Here is an 18,217-nt window from a genome sequence, read left to right on the forward strand (position 1 = left end):
TAGGATTTTTCTTTTTTATTGCCAAGGTAAGACTTCAATTGTAATATTTAAATGTAATAATTTATGTTGTCATTTTTTTTTAGTGCGTAATATTTAAGTTGTATGTGTAATATGTATTCTTAGGTTTCGGTTTTTTTTTTATCTTGTTGTGGTTCTTATGTGTAAGATTTTTTTTTTCTTTATATATTATTTTATTCATGCATATATTGTAGGTTAACTTTATAGTATATTATTAGTATTTTAGAATCTTGGTTGTGTTATATATCATGTTAGGAGTTTTAGTAGATTAGTTGTAGTGGTATTTTAAAACTATAGTTGTATGTGCATTCTAGCATGTTAGTCATATTAGGTATTTAATAACTTAGGATTTATAAGTAACATTGTGCATATAATTTAGTATTTTAGGTAACTTTTAATATAGCATCTTGAGTAATACTATGTATTTATTATTATTATGATACATTTAGTATGTTAATTATTATGGTAAGTTTAATATTTTAGGTAATATAATATTTTTGGTGTTTTGGTATCATGCTATTATATGGTATGTTTAGTATATATAGTATTATAGTAATTTATTACGTATTATATTACTTGTGGATATTTATTATTGTTATCATCGTGTTTATGTTTATTATGATATGTTTAAGTATTTTTGTTTATAACGCACATATAGTATTTTAATATTATGATATGCTCATTATCTTAGTCTATATTATATGTTTATATTCTACTATTATTGGTATGTTAGATATTTTAACTTCTATTATATATGTTGATTAGTACATATTATGATATCCTAATACTCTAGTTTATTATTATTTTATTCATTTATTTATTATGTTTAAATTATTATATCAATTATCCAAAACCTCCCAAACTAGTATTTTCATACTTAGGAAAACCCATAAAATTTCTAAAATTTGGGAGCGTATTTTATAAAGTATTTTTGATTTTTAATCCCTATGATTTTATTGCGGGGGGGTATGAGCCTTTGGGCCTCACGTACCCTAAGCTCTGAGGGAATATATGTATATATTTATTTATTTATTTATTTTTCATAGGTATTTATAAATTCACAAAAAGGAGTAATTTAAAGATTTATTAGATTAACTTAGGGATAGTTTCAAATTAATTAGGTACCGTTCGTAAGAACGGGCGCGTAGGGGGTGCTCGTACCTTCCCCTCGCGTAACCGAACTCTCGAGCCTAACTCTGGTAACATAGACCGATTCTACCCCTAATAGGGTAGTAATCAGGTGTTCTAACCGCACTAAAGGTTAGTGGCGACTCCGATATCCATGTTTTTCCATGAAAATATCAAATTGATTTTAATTTCGCCGCCCGGGGCACACGCGCACTCGGGACGTCGCGACACTAGATTTTTTAGATAATCATTTTTGAGTTATTTTGATTACATTTGTTGGATGTCTTTGAAACCGTACTTGTGATTAATATACTTTGGTTCATTGTTTCAAAGATTGTTTGAAAATACACTCTTGCACTTGATTGCCTATTGACATTAGATTGGGTGTGATTACACTTCATTGTTACCAAGCTTATAGTTCTTATCTGTTTGATTGCATTGATTATACTGTGTTGCATCAAAAAATTTGCTTGTGTTTAGAAGCATTAAAATTGTACGCAAATTTAAATTGTCTATTGTATTCCAGGCGTGGCCTGAGGGGGTTTGATCTAACCCGTAAGGATTAGTTGGAAGGGCCTTCTCCGCCCCGCAAGGAAAGTGTGTAAAGGTTGAGGTCAACCCTACTTTAATTTGATCTGGTTGTATAAGGTACCGTTCAACCCGTTAAGTGAGCAATAGTGGTAATCCTTGGGCTTGTGAGCTGAAGCGGAGACGTAGGCAGTATTGACCAAACCCCTAATAACATATTGTGCGTGTACTTTATATTTCTATAATTTATTTTCTACATTTTCATTTTAAGCACATGAATGTTGTATGCCTGATTCATTATATGTTGTACATGTGTTGATTGGGTTTATGATTATATAGATAGACCCTAGGTTGTGTATTACTGCTACTGATTTGGATAAACGTAGGAATAAATTTTTAATACCCAATTCACCCCCTCTCTTAGGAATACACCAATTCCAACACACTTTGTAATTCTTCATAAGATGACATACTCTCATCAGATGAGCAAGATTCATTGTATGAGTCATTTAATGATTTGGATGTGAAACTTTGTTCTTCATCATCATCCCATTCCATAAAGCAAGTATAAGCAATTTCTTGGTCACTTAATTCACTTTCTGAACTACTGGAACTTATATTGTCCTATGTAGTTTCCTTCATTGCCTTTTTCTTCTTAGAATCCCTCTTAAGCTGTGGACAATTCGGGTTAATATGCCCAACTTTCTTATAATTATAACAAGTAGGAGGGTCATTTTTAGTTTCCTTTTTACTTGTTTCCTCTTCATCTGATTTGGAGTCCCTCAATTTTCTTGTAAATTTATTCTTCTTTCTAAGGATTTTTGCAAGTTTCTTGGTCATGAAGGTTATATCATTTACATCCATCACTTCTTCATCTTCATCACTAGAGCTTTCACTTGAGGCTTTAAATGCAATGGATTCCTTGTTTTTAGATTTTCCACTTCTTTCGTTTATTGTCATCTCATAAGTGAGTAGAGAACCTATTATTTCATCTAGAAAGATATTTTTCAAATTTCTTCCTTTTGTAATTGTTGTGGCCTTAGGTTCCTAAATTGCTGGAAGTCCTCTAAAGATTTTTCTAATCATTTCATAAGTTAAGTAATTTTTACCTAAGGAGTTGAGGAAGTTTATTATATGGGTGAACTTAATGTACATAATAGTGATGGTTTCATATGGGGTTCATCCTAAAAGCTTCATACTCTCTTGTGAGCATGTCGATTCTACTATCTCTAACATCAACTATTCATTCATAGGTTACTTCAAGTTTATCCCAGATTTCTTAAGTTGATTTACATGTCATGACCCTATTGAATTCATTTATATCAAGAGCACAATATAATGCATCTATAGCACTTGAGTTTACTTGTAATATCTTATGATCATTTTCGGTCATGTCTTTTTCTTCTTTGGGTACTTCTTTTCCATCTACAAGTTTGGTAGGGATAAGATCACCATGTGTGACAACCCTTCATGCTTTCCAATCCATAGTTTGTAGGTAGATTATTATCCTTTGTTTCTAAAAAGTATAGTTAAGACCACAAAAGATAGGAGGCCTAGTTGAGGTTTGACCCTCAACAAAGGAGCTACGCCTAGGTGTGCCATAAAGATCTTTGTGTAACTTCTAGGTTAAGATTTGCTACAACCTCGCTTTGATACCAATTGAAAAGTAAGGTGTAGTCCAAAGAAGGGGGTGAATTGGGATTAAAAGTTTCTTTGAATTCTTTTGAGAAATTGTTTCCCAACTTATTTTATTCTTAGCAATCACACAATAATGGTTTTGAATTTCAATTATAATATCAGTTTAAAATAAAATTCACTTTTAAATCTTAATTAGAAAGTATTTTAACTTGATCTTGCAGCAATTTAAATCCACACCCAATCAATGAATCAATAAGCCAACACAATCCACAAGTTACTCAAATAATATATGGATTGCAGCAGTGCAAGATTCAAACTTTGTTATCAATTAGCTTTCTTGATCAATGCTCTTCCTTTAATCAAGGTTTTCGCAAACGATTAATCAATGTACTCCCTTTAAGGTTTCCGCAAAAAATCAATTGACGTACTCCCTTTAATTAAAAGTTTTCCTTAATCTCAATATCAATTTAATTTCCAGCACATAAATAAACATCTATGCAATTTATATATGCAGAAAATTAAAAAGTAGGGAAGAGAGTAAGATTGAGATTTTTACGAGGTTTGGCTATACCCGCATACATCCTCGCCTTAGGCAATACACCTAAGGATTCCACGATACCACTCCTTTACGGGTACAAACAACCTTACAACACTCCTTTAATAGGTAGGAGCCCTCCTCTCCAAGCGATACCCCACGCTCGGTACAATGATTCAACAGCCCTAAACTATCAAGAAAACAAGAAAATAAGAAAGAACTTCTTGCGTACAAGAGTCACTCTCAAAAGAGCATATTAGTACAAGTTAAAGTACAATTAAGAATAGTTCAATTTAAATATTAATGAAGAATAGAATTGAAGCTCAAAGATTATATCACCGGGATCTTTCTTTGGATTGATCAAACTTAGAGTTTTATGCTCAAAGATCGGTGAGAAATAGCTCAGCATATATTAGAGAAACTCCAACAAGTATGTGAGCAAGAAAGCTTTTGGAAGAGTATGAAAGTTGTAGGCTTGATTGCTGTTATGAATTTTAGGTATTGATTTGATTTGTGAAATCATGTATTTATAGACTTAAAAAGTCATATTTTCATGTTGCCCAAGTTACTTGGAGTATTTTCCAAGTTTTGACAAAGTTTTGGACACAAGCAACTTAATTTGGAAATATTTAAAAGTTGTTTTAAATTAGCTGTTACGAAGGTCAGACGCCTGGACTCATTAGGGTCAGTAACATGGGCTTTTGAAATTTAGCATAATTTCAAAGTCAGACTAGGATCAGGCGCCTGGACTCACAGGGGTCAGTTGCCTAGGTCTATACTATCTTTCCAAATTAATTCAGCATAAAATGTCAGTCGCCTAACCAGACAAGGGTGAGTCGCCTAGACAGCTAAAACTTCTGTTTTTCAACCTTGTTTCCAATAACTGTTGCCAACTTGTTTTGATACTTTTGAAAGATATTTTCTGGGAGTTCTTAAAATATGGTCTCTATGTCCATGATTAACCCTAATGAGCTTCAAAGCAGTCAAATTGATTTTAATTGAAGTACTTACACAAGACTTCCTTAAGATTTAAAATTTTTCTAAACTTGAAGTCTTTATGTATATCTTTGCTTTGAGTCCATCTTATCTTAAATTTCAATGTTCTTTAAACTTTCACGAGATTTGTCTGTCTTTGACCTCTTGAGCTTTCTTTTGATCACTTTACCTTTGGAATACAATCTTCCATAACACTTGTGATCTTGAACTCATAATACTTGAATTTTTTGAACTTTATATGTTTGAATTCCTGAATCATCACTTAAACCACAACATGTTAAATTTACGTTGATTTGTTATCATCAAAATAAGATTCAAAATTCATATTAGGTCAAAACAATTTTATTCTTATATTTTTTTAATAATAATGATCGTAATAATATTTTTTTTTTTAAAATTATTGCAAAAAAATAAAGTAATAGTTGGGAGTCTAATTTTTAATTATGTTTGAAGATTGTTGCAAATTACAGTTCCAAAAAAGCAAACAATATTTAGCATTTGTTAAGAAATATGAGGGTTGGACCATTCCCAAGTACTTTGAAGGAAAATTTGTAATGTAAAGTTACTATTAAAGAATTATTAAACACATAATCCATTTTTTATAACTTGCTAAACTGTTAGAAAGTGCACAAATACATAAAAAAAAATTAAAAATAAAATAAACAAGCCACTTCACATTCATATAATTTTTTTTTTCATTTTTAAAAGGACGTTTTCAAGTCATAACTCATAGGATAGGAGGAGGGTCGTCATAGTATGTGCAACCTTATCTCTAATTTTATGAGAAAAATGCTATTTCCTTGGGTTTGAACTAATGAGCAATCTTACAATTGATCCAGGCCCACCCCCATTTATATAAATTTATGTTGTGCAAATGAATATGCGGCGAAAACAAACGATCTTACAATACACCAACCAACAGTGAAATATATAAAAAAACACAATCATGCAGATTATATGAAAGCAATAAAATTATGATACGAAGTGGTTCAGTAATGTCTACATCCACGGGAGTAAACGATAGTAATTTTTGACTATCTTCTGTCAAAAGACATGGAATTACATCATGCAATATGTATGTATAACCCTCCGAGAGGTTTTTCTCCCAAAATTCAACATATACAACTTTCCAATTCAAAATTCGAAAATTAGTGTTGAGTAACTGAGCAAAATCGTAAACAATTTATGACATATCGTCTACGGTTTAAAGTCGAGACCAAATAGCCAATGTAACATGACCAAAATCATCGATAGTTTGATCCTACAAACCAGTTTTACCGTTTTCTACCATTTTTTCTCTTTATACATGAATTCCAAACCACATATTATAACAATTTACATAAAATTTAATATAATTTTATTTTTATCTAAAATTATAAAAATTTAAATTTAAAGTTTGAATTGCAAGCTGACAAACATTAGTTCCTAAAAATTAATATGACTTATTTAGTTGTGGAAAATATATTTTATTTTTATTTATAAATTATTATAAAAAAATAGTTTATTTTTTAAATTTTTTCATATTTAAAAAAAAAAAAAGGGTGTAAGGGTAGTTGCACTTGCGGAAAATAAATATTTTTAAAAATTTTAAACAGTTAAAATATGACGCCTTATTCTAAAAATTTTTTATGAAAATTAGAAATATTGAAAAAAAAAAATTTTAAAAAGGTTTTTCCAACTTTAATATACAAATTAGAAAAGCTATCTTGGTAATTACTTGATAACTTAAAAATGAAAAATAAAATTAATTTCGAAATGGTGCCAAAATTTTTATTAAAAAATTACAAGCGTTTCAAAATAAAAAAGAAGAAAATTTTAATTTTCAATTTTTAAAAAATATTTTCACAACTAAAATAGGTACTTAATTTGGCTAGAGTACTTGTAGGAAAGTAATCATTCTTTTATTCCTTTGATGAAAAAAAATTTAAAGAAAATTAGTTTAACAAAAATGACGTTTGTTTTGGTAAATTCCCTCAATAATCTATTTTCTCACCATGATTATTTTGACCCTATTGCAAATTTGAAAAATATTCAGAAAAAGAGGAAATGTGAAAGATGATATTTTTTTCATATTGAATTATTTAAAAAAGTGAAAAAAAAATATAAGATATGGAAAAATCAATCAATAAAATAAAAAAATTTACACGTAATTGATATTTTCTTTAAAAAAATTTAATAATATTGAAATAAATACTTATTTTAGTGTTATTTGTACTATTTGTTATAGAGAATATGTTATAGAAACTGAATTTCATTCTTATTCTTTTCCTTTTCTTATTTTTCTCACCAACAAAATCTTTACTCTAAATCGTAGTTTGCATTACTTGAAAAAAAAAAAAAGATTTTGGGTCTTAACTTAATATATGTATGGATTTAAAATCAGTCGACATAACGGTAGGATCCAAATTATTTCATTCATTCATGTATATCATGTGGGCCAATGATGCCATGACCATAATAATCATCATTTTTTAAAAAATTCATACAAATCTAGATCTAAGATCTAGTCTAAATTTATAAATTTAGATTTTTAGACCTTATATGTAATAATATAAATTCCAAACTTTAGATTTAAATTTATACAGTTCTAACCAAAAGTCAAAATATTTAAATTGTATAAATCTAAACAAATGCCAATTCAAAATTTTTTTATAATTTTTTTATATTTAAAATTTAAAATTAAAAAAAGGTTAAGCCAAATCTCAAACCCTAACTCTAATTAAAAGTTAGAACATGCCATTTTTGCTCTCAAACCCTAACTTCTAAAAAAAATGAATCATGCCATTTTTTTCTAGCATTGAATGCAGTTTCCACGAAGTTAATAAAGGGCGTAGCCCACTGCCCCATAAAGAGGAACAAGCAAATGGATAATCTTCTCAGCTTCCTATATAACCCAGTCAACCCCATCCCTGGCTGTGCCTCACTGTCTCCTCTCCTCCTTCCTTCCTTCCTTCTTATACCTTTCCGATTGCATTTTCACGGCGCCATGTCTCACAGAGCCGGTCGCCATCAGAGGAGCCTATCCCAGAGCGCCTTCGTCTTCCCTGATGATCTGCTGTCCGCGCCTCCGCCCCACAATGGTGGGGCCGACCTCCCTCCCTCCAGGAAGGAGCCTCGCCTCCCTCCTCCTCCGCCGCCGGCGAAGTCCCCAGATCGCTCGCTGAAGGACGCCGCCGGCGAGAAGCCCACGGATTTGGCAGCTCTGGGTCACTAGCTGTTGTTTGAATTTATTATTATTATTTTTAAAATTTCCCGTTGGGTTTTTGGTTAGAAGTGTGATCTGTTGTCAATTGTCGTTCCAAGATTTAAGCTTTTTCATGTAGCAGTCGATCTTTTGTTGCCGGGAAATCTTTTTATTTTTATTTTTGGATGGAGCAGAGAGCTGCTTCAATATCATTATTACCGTTGTTAGCTTTTCTTTTTCCTGCATCAAAGTGTTTTTGAGAAGGAAGAACGACGAGCATGCTTTTAATAAGTTAATTTCAATTCTAAACAAATTTAAATCTAATCTTAAAATGTATGCTGGCGAACTCCATGAATCAAAATATATAATTACTTACAATTTTTTTTTTTGTTTAAATTTACATAAATTCAAAACTTAAAGAAAGAAATTAATTTTTTTTTCTTGACAAGTGAATCTACTCTCTTTTTTTTTGGTAAGAAAATCATCAAGACTTTTCACATTTTTTTTTTTTTTTTGTAGATATTGTTAAATGTAATACTAGTCTACTTAATTTTTTGATGTTTTGAATATGAGTTTGACCTTTCTTTGTACTTTTTTTTTTATTATAAATTTGACTTGGATTGATATTATCCAGTCAATTTAATGCTTAAAATTAAAATACTGAAGAGTTGTTTTGTCAAAACCTAAAAGAGGTCAACATCTTTGATCCTTCATCTTTTTATATGAAATAGTTGTATTATTAAATTATTAAATTTAAACAAGTTGTTTAAATTGAATAGTTAATTCTTTGGTTGTTTTATCGTTTGGGTTAAGTAACAAAGGCAATTCAATCTTTCTTGAGTTTAAAAGAGTTAGCTTGTCAATAAAAATTTAAAAAAACCATTGCATTTATTTCATCATATATTTTGAGTAAAATTAAGTGTTAAAATCTAATATCTTAATTAAAATTTAAATTAATGAGCCATATTCAAACCCTAATTAGTGGACGATTCAAGTGTTCAATATGTTAAGTAAAAGAGAAACACGTATGGATAGGAAATGGAGGGATGAATTTCTTTTATTTATAAATTATTTGTCTCTAATTGCATTGATGAACATAGGATTTATATCTTGTCGGGAGTGCATGCCCTTTTGTACTTTCAAGTCTAACTAATTTATTCAATGAGATTTAAAAAGGAAATATTTGAAAAAATTAAACGCGGAATACAAAACCAGATATAAACATTAATTCTTTTTTTTTTTTTTTTCAATTTTAACTTTTTAAGTTGTCTATAGTAAAATTATTTAGTATAACTAAGAGATAATTGCATAAATTATATAAATAATATTACATATATTTGATAATTATAAACAAAAATCATATAATTAATGAAGAAGTGAAAGTGGATATAAGAAGCAAAATAGGTCGGTGAGAGGGAAGATAGAGTTTTATTAGGGTAGGGTGTTGGACTTTTTGTCATTTTTTTTTTCATATGGATCAAATTATTAATCATTTTATTTATTGTTGGCTTCAAAATATTACTTTAGTCTACTAAAGTTAAAATGTATGAGGTGGTTTTAAGTCAACCTTACATTAATCTTACTTGTTATTCTGTTTGTCTGTTTTGCTACGTTCGTTATAAAAAAATCATACTCACAATAACATTAGTAATTGTACCTATAGTCGTCTTGTGTGTGTTTAGTTAGGAGTTTTGACATTTTAATTCAAGGAGTTGTCTAAAATTCATCAAATCTGTGTTAGAGAAGGAGAGGTGCGAAGGTGATGGTCAAAACACAATATCGTAAGATAAACCTTCCTTCAACCCAATTAACATTAAGTAAAAATAATTAGTTACCCAATAAACCAAAAAAAAATCAGTTGTTAGGAGAAAAACAAACTAGCCACACAATGCCAAAAAAAAAGACACCAAATTTACATGAAAAATCTTTATGTCTGAAGGAAAAAACCATGGTACCGAATTCTTTTTCTAATCTTCTACTATGTCAAAATAGTATGTTATAATTGGTCTGTCATAGTTAAAACTAGAGACATACATCAACCAAATTCATCAAGAACAACAAATTCTTGGCATATAAATTAACATGAGTCATCACCAAAAAAATATGGAATCGAGAATATGGAGAGGTCTCACAAAATATAAAGGCTGCTGTCCAAACCACAAAAATCAAGGTCAATGAACTCCAAGTGATGATCAAACTGATAGAATTGAATAAGGACGAGCAATGAACAAGGTAGTCAAATTTCAACTTGAACATATGAGAAATCACCATTTTATTATAATGATTAATTTGACTATCAGACACCTTTAACCCTAATTTTCAGCAAGTTTTCTTCTCTTCTTTTCCTATCCTTTTGGCTGCCAAAATGATGCACAAAAATGTGCTAACTCCCAACCCTAACTCTCCTAATTTGTTGCCTTTAATTTCTCCAATGATGATCAATTATCTTCCAAACAAATCAAAATAAATAATGAACTAATCCTTTCATGACACCTAAGTGGGAAATTCCAAAACATAAGTCTTCTTCTTCCACTTAGGCATGGGTTCCACTTGGGCATTGGTCAAGACATCCAAGTAGATCAATCACACATATAGGAAGGAAACCCAATAAATCTCCACCTCCTGACTATGTGGAGAAATTCACCATACTGGCAAAAATGCAACAAGTTTTATGTTTCTCCTTTGATAGAAATTTTCTCATCATGTTTGAACCATTGTCCTCAATATAAATCTTTTCAAATTTTGATATATTAGAATCCAATAGATCTCAAATTTAATGGTATTTCGTATCAATGTGTTTAGATCGAGAATGAAAAGTATGGTTCTTAGAATGATGAATCATGCTCTAATTATCACAATGCAACATGGTTCTTAGAAAGATGAATTATGCTCTAATTATCACAATGCAACGCATACTTCTTTTACTTAAACTCAAGCTCCTGTAGAAATGTTTTCATCCACAATACTTCTTTACAAGATTCAATAGTTATAATAAACTCTAATTCAATAGTAGAAAGGGGAAAACATTTTTATAACTTTAATTGCCAAGCCATAGCTCCCCATGTGAAAATAATCAAGTACCTCAATGTAGAATTTCTAGTATCAACATATCCAACCCTGTTTGCATTGTATAATAAACCAATAATGGTTTTTCATTCCGAAAGAAAATACATAAGGAGGAGGTACCTTGGAGATACTTGAGAATCCATTTCACAACACTTCAATGATCTTTAACACCATTTGTACAAGCTATGTTTGGTCTTGTACAAACCATGCATACATCAAACTTACAACTACTGAAGTACATGGAATTGTTCTCATCTCTTCCTTCTTTTTTTTTTTTTTTGATGTGATTAGAAAGAGGAGAGCTAACTACGTTCCCCCTTTGAATCTTCCAAGAACTTTCTTGATGTACTTTTCTTGTAATAACCAAAACTTTTTGGATTTCCTTTCATGGGTGATTTCCATGCCAAAGATTTTCTTTTCTAGCCCTAAGTCTTTTATAGGGAAAAACTTATTGAAATCATTCTTCAACTTGTCGGTCATATCATGGCAAACAATTAGTGTTAACTTTTTGAGTCTAATCCCGTTTTAATAATGATAAATCACAAGTATCTCATCTGTGCGTTTAGTAATTGAACATGTTTATAATTCAGTACGCACATATGGTAAAGGGAAAATGGTAGCCATAAGGTGCTTAAAGCTCGTATCACCTGGCTTATTCCATGGAACCTTGAAGAGCAGAGCATAAAGATTTATGTTTTTCAGTCGTAATAGTAATTATGGTTTATTTGTGCATGCATTTCAATTGATTTAAATTGAAGCTCTATACTAACCATAAATTGACCTTAGGAACCCAAATTTTCATGAAAACCCTTTTTATTTAAAATGTTAAACTTACATAAAAGGTTTGAAATGATTTTGAACTTAAAAGAAGGCTAAAACTAATTTTCACAAAGGGCCCAATCAACCGACTATTAATGCCCAGCTGATCGGATAGTTCATATGGCAACATATCATGTTTTTGCAAAGGTCCAATGACTGGACTCTTAAGCCCAGTCGACTGGACAGATCAAACAGCCAAAGCTCATTTTTGTAAAGGGCCAATTGATCGAACCTTGAGCCTATCGACCAGAACTGTCGGGTTGAGCCAATTTCAAGCTCCCAATGGCCATAAAATTCAAAATTATATATTATTTTATTCCCAATGACCATAAAAAGGCTATATTTTGAAATTGCCTATAAATATCAACCCTAAACACTTGGAGAAGGTTGGAGAATCACTTTAAAACTTTATTTGAATATCTTTTAATTCTCCCTCTTATTTTATACTCTTCTTGAGCATCAAGTTCATTTTTCTCCTACACTCTTTTTTGAAAATATTTTTGGAGAAATTTTTTTAAAGAGTTTTTTGAAAAAGGCTTGAGCTTATATCCACTCATATATTTTGCTTGAGAGCCTTTTATTCTTGAGGTTTTTCAAAGTTCAAATTTCTCCTACTCTTCATTTTGAAAACATTTTCTGAAGAAAATCTTTTTAGTTATTCTTGAAGAGTCTTGAGCATATATCAATTCATATATATTGCTTGAAAGACTTATTATTGTGAAATTTTCAAAGATCAAGTTTCTCCTATGTTCTTTTTGAAAATCCTTTTGGAGAAAAATTTGTGAGTTACATGAAAGCTTTGAGCATATATTCATTGATATATATTTGTTTAAAAAGCTTCTTGAGAAAGGCTAGAGCATATATTCACATTTATATATTTTTCTTGGAAGCCTTTTAGCATTTGAATTTTCAAAGGTCAATCATATTAAGAAAAATCTTTTTCCATACTCTCACCCTTAATTGCAAAATATTTTTTGAGAGAAAAACCTATACTTTATTGAGCTTCATTTATAAAACATTTGAGAGTGCATTTAGATTTTCAATTGCACAAATGAGCTTTTGTAGAAGCATTTCTTTGTACGAAAAATTATTTTTCAAAATAACCCTTCACGGTTTGGGTTGTGAACCGTGGCCAAGTGAGGATATATCACTTGGAGAGACAGCTCCGCCTAGAAGCAGTGGACCAAAAGAGAGGATATCAATTGGAGAGGGGGGTCCACCCTATTTGAAGGAGTGTGTAGAGGGTGGATCCGCCCTATTGAAGGAGTGACCAAGCGTGGGGTATCGCTTGGAGAAGGGGGCTCCACCCTATTTGAAGGAGTGTTTAGTGAAATCCTTGGGGGGCTTTGCCCAAGGCGAACGTAGGCGAATATGGTTGAACCTCGCAAAAAATATTGGTATCATTCTCTCTCCCTTATCTCCTTTATATTTCCGCACATGTATGTTGTATTTATTGTTATGATTGTTTAGATATGCGCATTTAATTTTGATTGTGATATTGTTGGTGAATCGGCAAATTAATTGGAAAAAGTTTTTAAAAATCTAATTCACTCGTCCTCCTTCTTGGGATTACACCATTCCTCACATTTGGTATCAAAGTCCGGTTGCAATAAGCCTAACCGTTTTTGCATAAATATTGCAATGACTCATATTAGTGTATCCTTGTTTTGTGAGGGTCAATCCTTTGCAACACCTCCAATGTTTTATGGTGTAGATTTTACTATTTGAAAATCGAAAAGGAGTATTTTTGTAAAATCAATGGATTGGAGGATTTGGAAAGTAATTTCTAAAGGGAATTTTGTGCCAATGAAAATTGTTGATAATATAGAAATTCCCAAATTAGAAATGAGTTTAATGTGCATGATTTTAGTTTAATACAAGTCAATTCTAGTGCTATGAATATATTGTATTGTGCTTTAAATACTAATATTTTTAATGAGATCATGACTTGCACAAGTGCAAAGGAAATTTGGGAAGAACTAGCTAGGAAATATGGAGAGACCGAAGAGAAGGACACCACCACTCCTGAAGAGTCGAGCTCAAATGACCATGAAGGAGAAAATTATGGTTTAATAGCATTGACCAACAACGAGGTACTTGTATCCCCCTCTACCTCATTTATTGATTTGTGCAATGATTCATGTGATAGTTATTGTGATAAATCTTGTGATGAATCATGTGATGAAATTAATGATGAAAGTATGCCTTCTTCCAAAGAACTAGAAAATGTTTTATGTAAAATGCATAAGATTCTAGTTAAAATATCTAAGCAGAAAAAAATCTTGAAAAATGAAAATAAACGGTTGACAAAACAACTAGAAGGCCTAAAAGGATATCATGCTACCTTAGAAAAGAAAAAGATTAAGAAGGTCCTGAAAATCACTTGCTTGGAGAGAAAAATGGAAGATTATTCTAGAACAATATCCAAGTTTACAAGTGAAAAGAAACTCAAATAAATCCTCAGGAGTTGGAAGAAATATTTTTTTCAATAAGGATTCAAGTTCATATTATAAATCCCATAGTCATGCCTCAAGTAAAGTAGGTTCAATAAGCAAAATTTTTCATGTGCTTATAAAACTTGGTTTTATTGTGAAAAGAAAGGACACGTTCGGCGTACTTGTCCATTTAGAGGTGCCAGAGGTAAAGATAGAAAAATGATATGGGAAATCAACCCCTTATGACCAAAGGAAGAATGGATTCTAAAAGGAATTACTTAATTGTTTAGAATAGTCCTTCCTTAGATTTTAGGAATTGTCATAAAAAGGGGTAGTGATAATTAAATGATTGAGAAGTGGTTTGTGCTTAATTGTCAAATCTTAGTAGACACTATTGTTATACTAAGAACCATAGAAAAGCAAGCCAATATAAAAAATTCAAGTGATAAGTCCAATCTAATCGTTTATCGTATATATATCATAATGATTGGATAAAATATGAAAATATTGGCTGTAGCATGCTAACCTTTGAACTGAAAAGAAATGAAAATTACATCTGCATGAATGGGACATTGGTTTCCAGACAATCCATATCATTCCTTCAATATGTTCAAAGTAAAGGTTAATAGCGTAATTGGTTATAATGTCAAGAACCTTGATTTTCTGAGATGAATAACATATATAATCATCATTTCTTGAATAAAATATCATACGCATGCTTGGGAAAATCCACTTCCAATGGACAAATGTGGCTTTCACAGTTAAATTTAAAATTATCATGATAATGTTTAGGCTACATTACTGAGAGGGAGCAACGAATTCAATAATGTTTGTCTCCTAATCATTTTAATCTCATGGTACACTCTACTTGCTACTATCCATTTTTTTTGTAGTATTTACATTATTTGATGGATAGTTTATCATTTTGTTTATAGAGTGAATTGTTATTGAGCTATATTAGATTGCATGTTGATTATACTGAACATCATCTGCATGGTTGATGCATATTTTCTGAACTACATGTTGGTAGTTGCTTAGGTTGTTGTATGTTGATGCTTAAATAATAAATGCTTATTGTGAGGAATGATGTATTCCCAAGAGGAGGGTTGAATTGAGTTTTTTAAAACTTTTGCTAATTAATTTTTCCGATTCACCAATAATATCCCAAATATAGTTAAAGGCATGTATATAAAGCAATCACAACAATAAATATACAATCATCGCAAAATAAATGTAAACATACACGTGCAGAAATTTAAATGATGTAAGGGAAAAGAGAATGACACTGAGATTTTTATAAGGTTTGGTTATACCCGCCTACATCCTCACCTTGAGCAAATCACCCAAGGATTCCACTATATCAATCCTTCAAAACCAAACAGAGCCACCTGTTACACCAGTCCTTATAGGCGGACCAATCTCTCCAAGCGATACCCCACATTTGGCACGGTTCTATACCCGAACCATATTCCCTCCTTCTAGGCGGAGACACCTCTCCAAGTGATATCCCTTCACTTGGCCATAGTTCACAACCCAAACCGCAAATACAAAAAGATTTGAAAAATAATTTGCGTACAATGAATGCTTCTTCAATAAGCTAATTTGTACAATGAAAAACAATCTAAAATGCACTCTCAAACGATTTTAAAATGAAGCTCAGTAGAGTATAAGAATTTCTCTCAAAAAATATTTTGCAAGTAAGAGTGAGAATATGATCTTTGAGATATCAAAATGCAAGAAGACTTTCAACCAATATATATGAGTGTGAATATACACCCAAGCCTTTCAAAGATAACTCAAATTGTTTTCTCCAAAAATGTTTTCAAAAGAAAAGTAGGAGAAATTTAAATTTGATGCTCAAGAAGATATTTGAAATATCAAAAAATAAGAGAGCGTTGATGTAGAAAATATGAGTTTAAAAGATATGCTCAAATTTTTTCAAGAAACCCTCAAAATGTTTTCTCCAAAAATATTTTTTAAGAAGAGTAGGAGAAAAATAGACCTTTGATCTTCAAAGTGAATTTGAAATATGAGAAAGAATGAAAAAATATTCAACTAAGCTTCCCAAGTGTTTCACTCTTGTTCTACAAGTGTTTGGGCATGGTATTTACAAGCAAATTGTAGATATAGCTATTTAATAGCCATTGGGGGTGTTAAAATATAATTTTTTTTAAAAAAAACTAGTCATTTCTATATCTTTCCTAAAAGGTTGCAAACACCCTTTCGTTTTTTAGACATAACTTTTTCTATGCAACTCTAAATTGAACATTCTTGGTATCAACAGAAAGGTAAGAGAAAATTCCACACATTTCACGTTTAACACTTTTTAAGATAAGAAGTTATTGATTGATAAAATTACTCTGTTGCAGCCAAAAATTGAACGACCTTCACAATCCCTGATCACGACCACCTGAAAAGAGATAAATAAGCAAGGCTTGGAGGACCCGGAGTGTACTCTGGGGGATCGCTCCGATGCCTAAGTCAGGTATTGACTTGAGAGGTTTTTTATGCAACAGTAAAGTAGAGTTTGGAATGAGATACCTTAACCTCTCCTCTGAATCCCCATTTATAGTGATGGAGTTTGACCCAAGGGTGATGTGCCATTTATTAGCGAATTATGGCGCAAGCGTGAATCGCTCCGGTTGTTATAACGTTGGCGTAGATTGCTCTAGTCATCATAGAGCTGTCGTCAATTGCTCTGCCTAAGCAGTTGACTTAGGTGGTAATTGCCCTCATCAATGTTGGACTCTAGTCTCCTTTGGATTTATGGTAAGTGATATATTTGGGGTATATCAGTTGTCCCCCCTTCAGTTTCAAATTTTTGAAGTTGGCTTCCAAAGTTCGAAAGTTGTATTTTTTTTAATTTTTTTTTTTTGTCGAGCAGCTCTTCTTAAGGCATTTTGGGCTACTTGTGGCTTCATGAGTTGTGCTCTTCTTTTTTGTCGTTTCTGGCCTAATGAGTTGTGCTCATATTTTGGGCCTTTTCTGGGCCTCACGAGCTTTGCTCATCAGTTGGGCCGATTCTTCTTTGCCTAATGAGTTGTGCTCATTTTTTAGGCAGTCTTCTGGCCTCACAAGTGTTGCTCATTAGTTAGGTTGATTCTTCTTTGCCTAATGAGATGTGCTCATTTTTTGGGCAGTCTTCTGACCTCACGAGCGCTGCTCATCCGTTGGGCCGATTCTTCCTTGCCTAATGAGTTGTGCTCATTTTTTGGGCAGTCTCCTGTCCTCACGAGCGTTGCTCATTAGTTGGGCTGATTCTTCCTTACCTAATGAGCTGTGCTCATTTTTTGGGCTATATCTTCAGTAACATTTTGATAATTTATGATGCTGGGATGGTTGTTCAATTCGATAGGTTCTTGCAGTTTTGATTTCATTGGGGTTAAAGATGTGAGTTATGGTATTTTCAATATCAGTTAGGATTCTTAATCGGTTCGAGATGGATTTGTTTAAAAGGGTTTGGATGTGTATGCACCAAGTGTTTGATCATTTATGGCAAAGGGAACTGCAAGTAAGCGTGCAATGTTATGGATTTCGCAGACTATTTTTGTATTGTCTGTGTCATATGTGGGGTCTATAAACTCAAATTATTCAATTGTATCCCAGTTGATTCGTGAGTCCCATGTTGGATGGGGTTGTGAGTGCAATAGTAGATTAAAGTTTGAGATTGAGATCTGCGAAATGTCTACCATTGATGACGGTGATTTTGTTACTGTTTGTTTTGATTATGGTGTGAATTGTTCAGCTAATTGGGCTCTAGGTGCTCGATAGAATGTCACTACGGAGTTTGATTTTTCTGTTTGAGGTTTTGCCGATTGTAGTTGCTACAATTGTGCAATTTTAATGTGCGTTGTAATTTCAACTCAAATT

Source organism: Malania oleifera, chromosome 7 (assembly GCF_029873635.1).
Source record: "Malania oleifera isolate guangnan ecotype guangnan chromosome 7, ASM2987363v1, whole genome shotgun sequence".
NCBI classification, from domain to species: Eukaryota; Viridiplantae; Streptophyta; class Magnoliopsida; order Santalales; family Ximeniaceae; genus Malania; species Malania oleifera.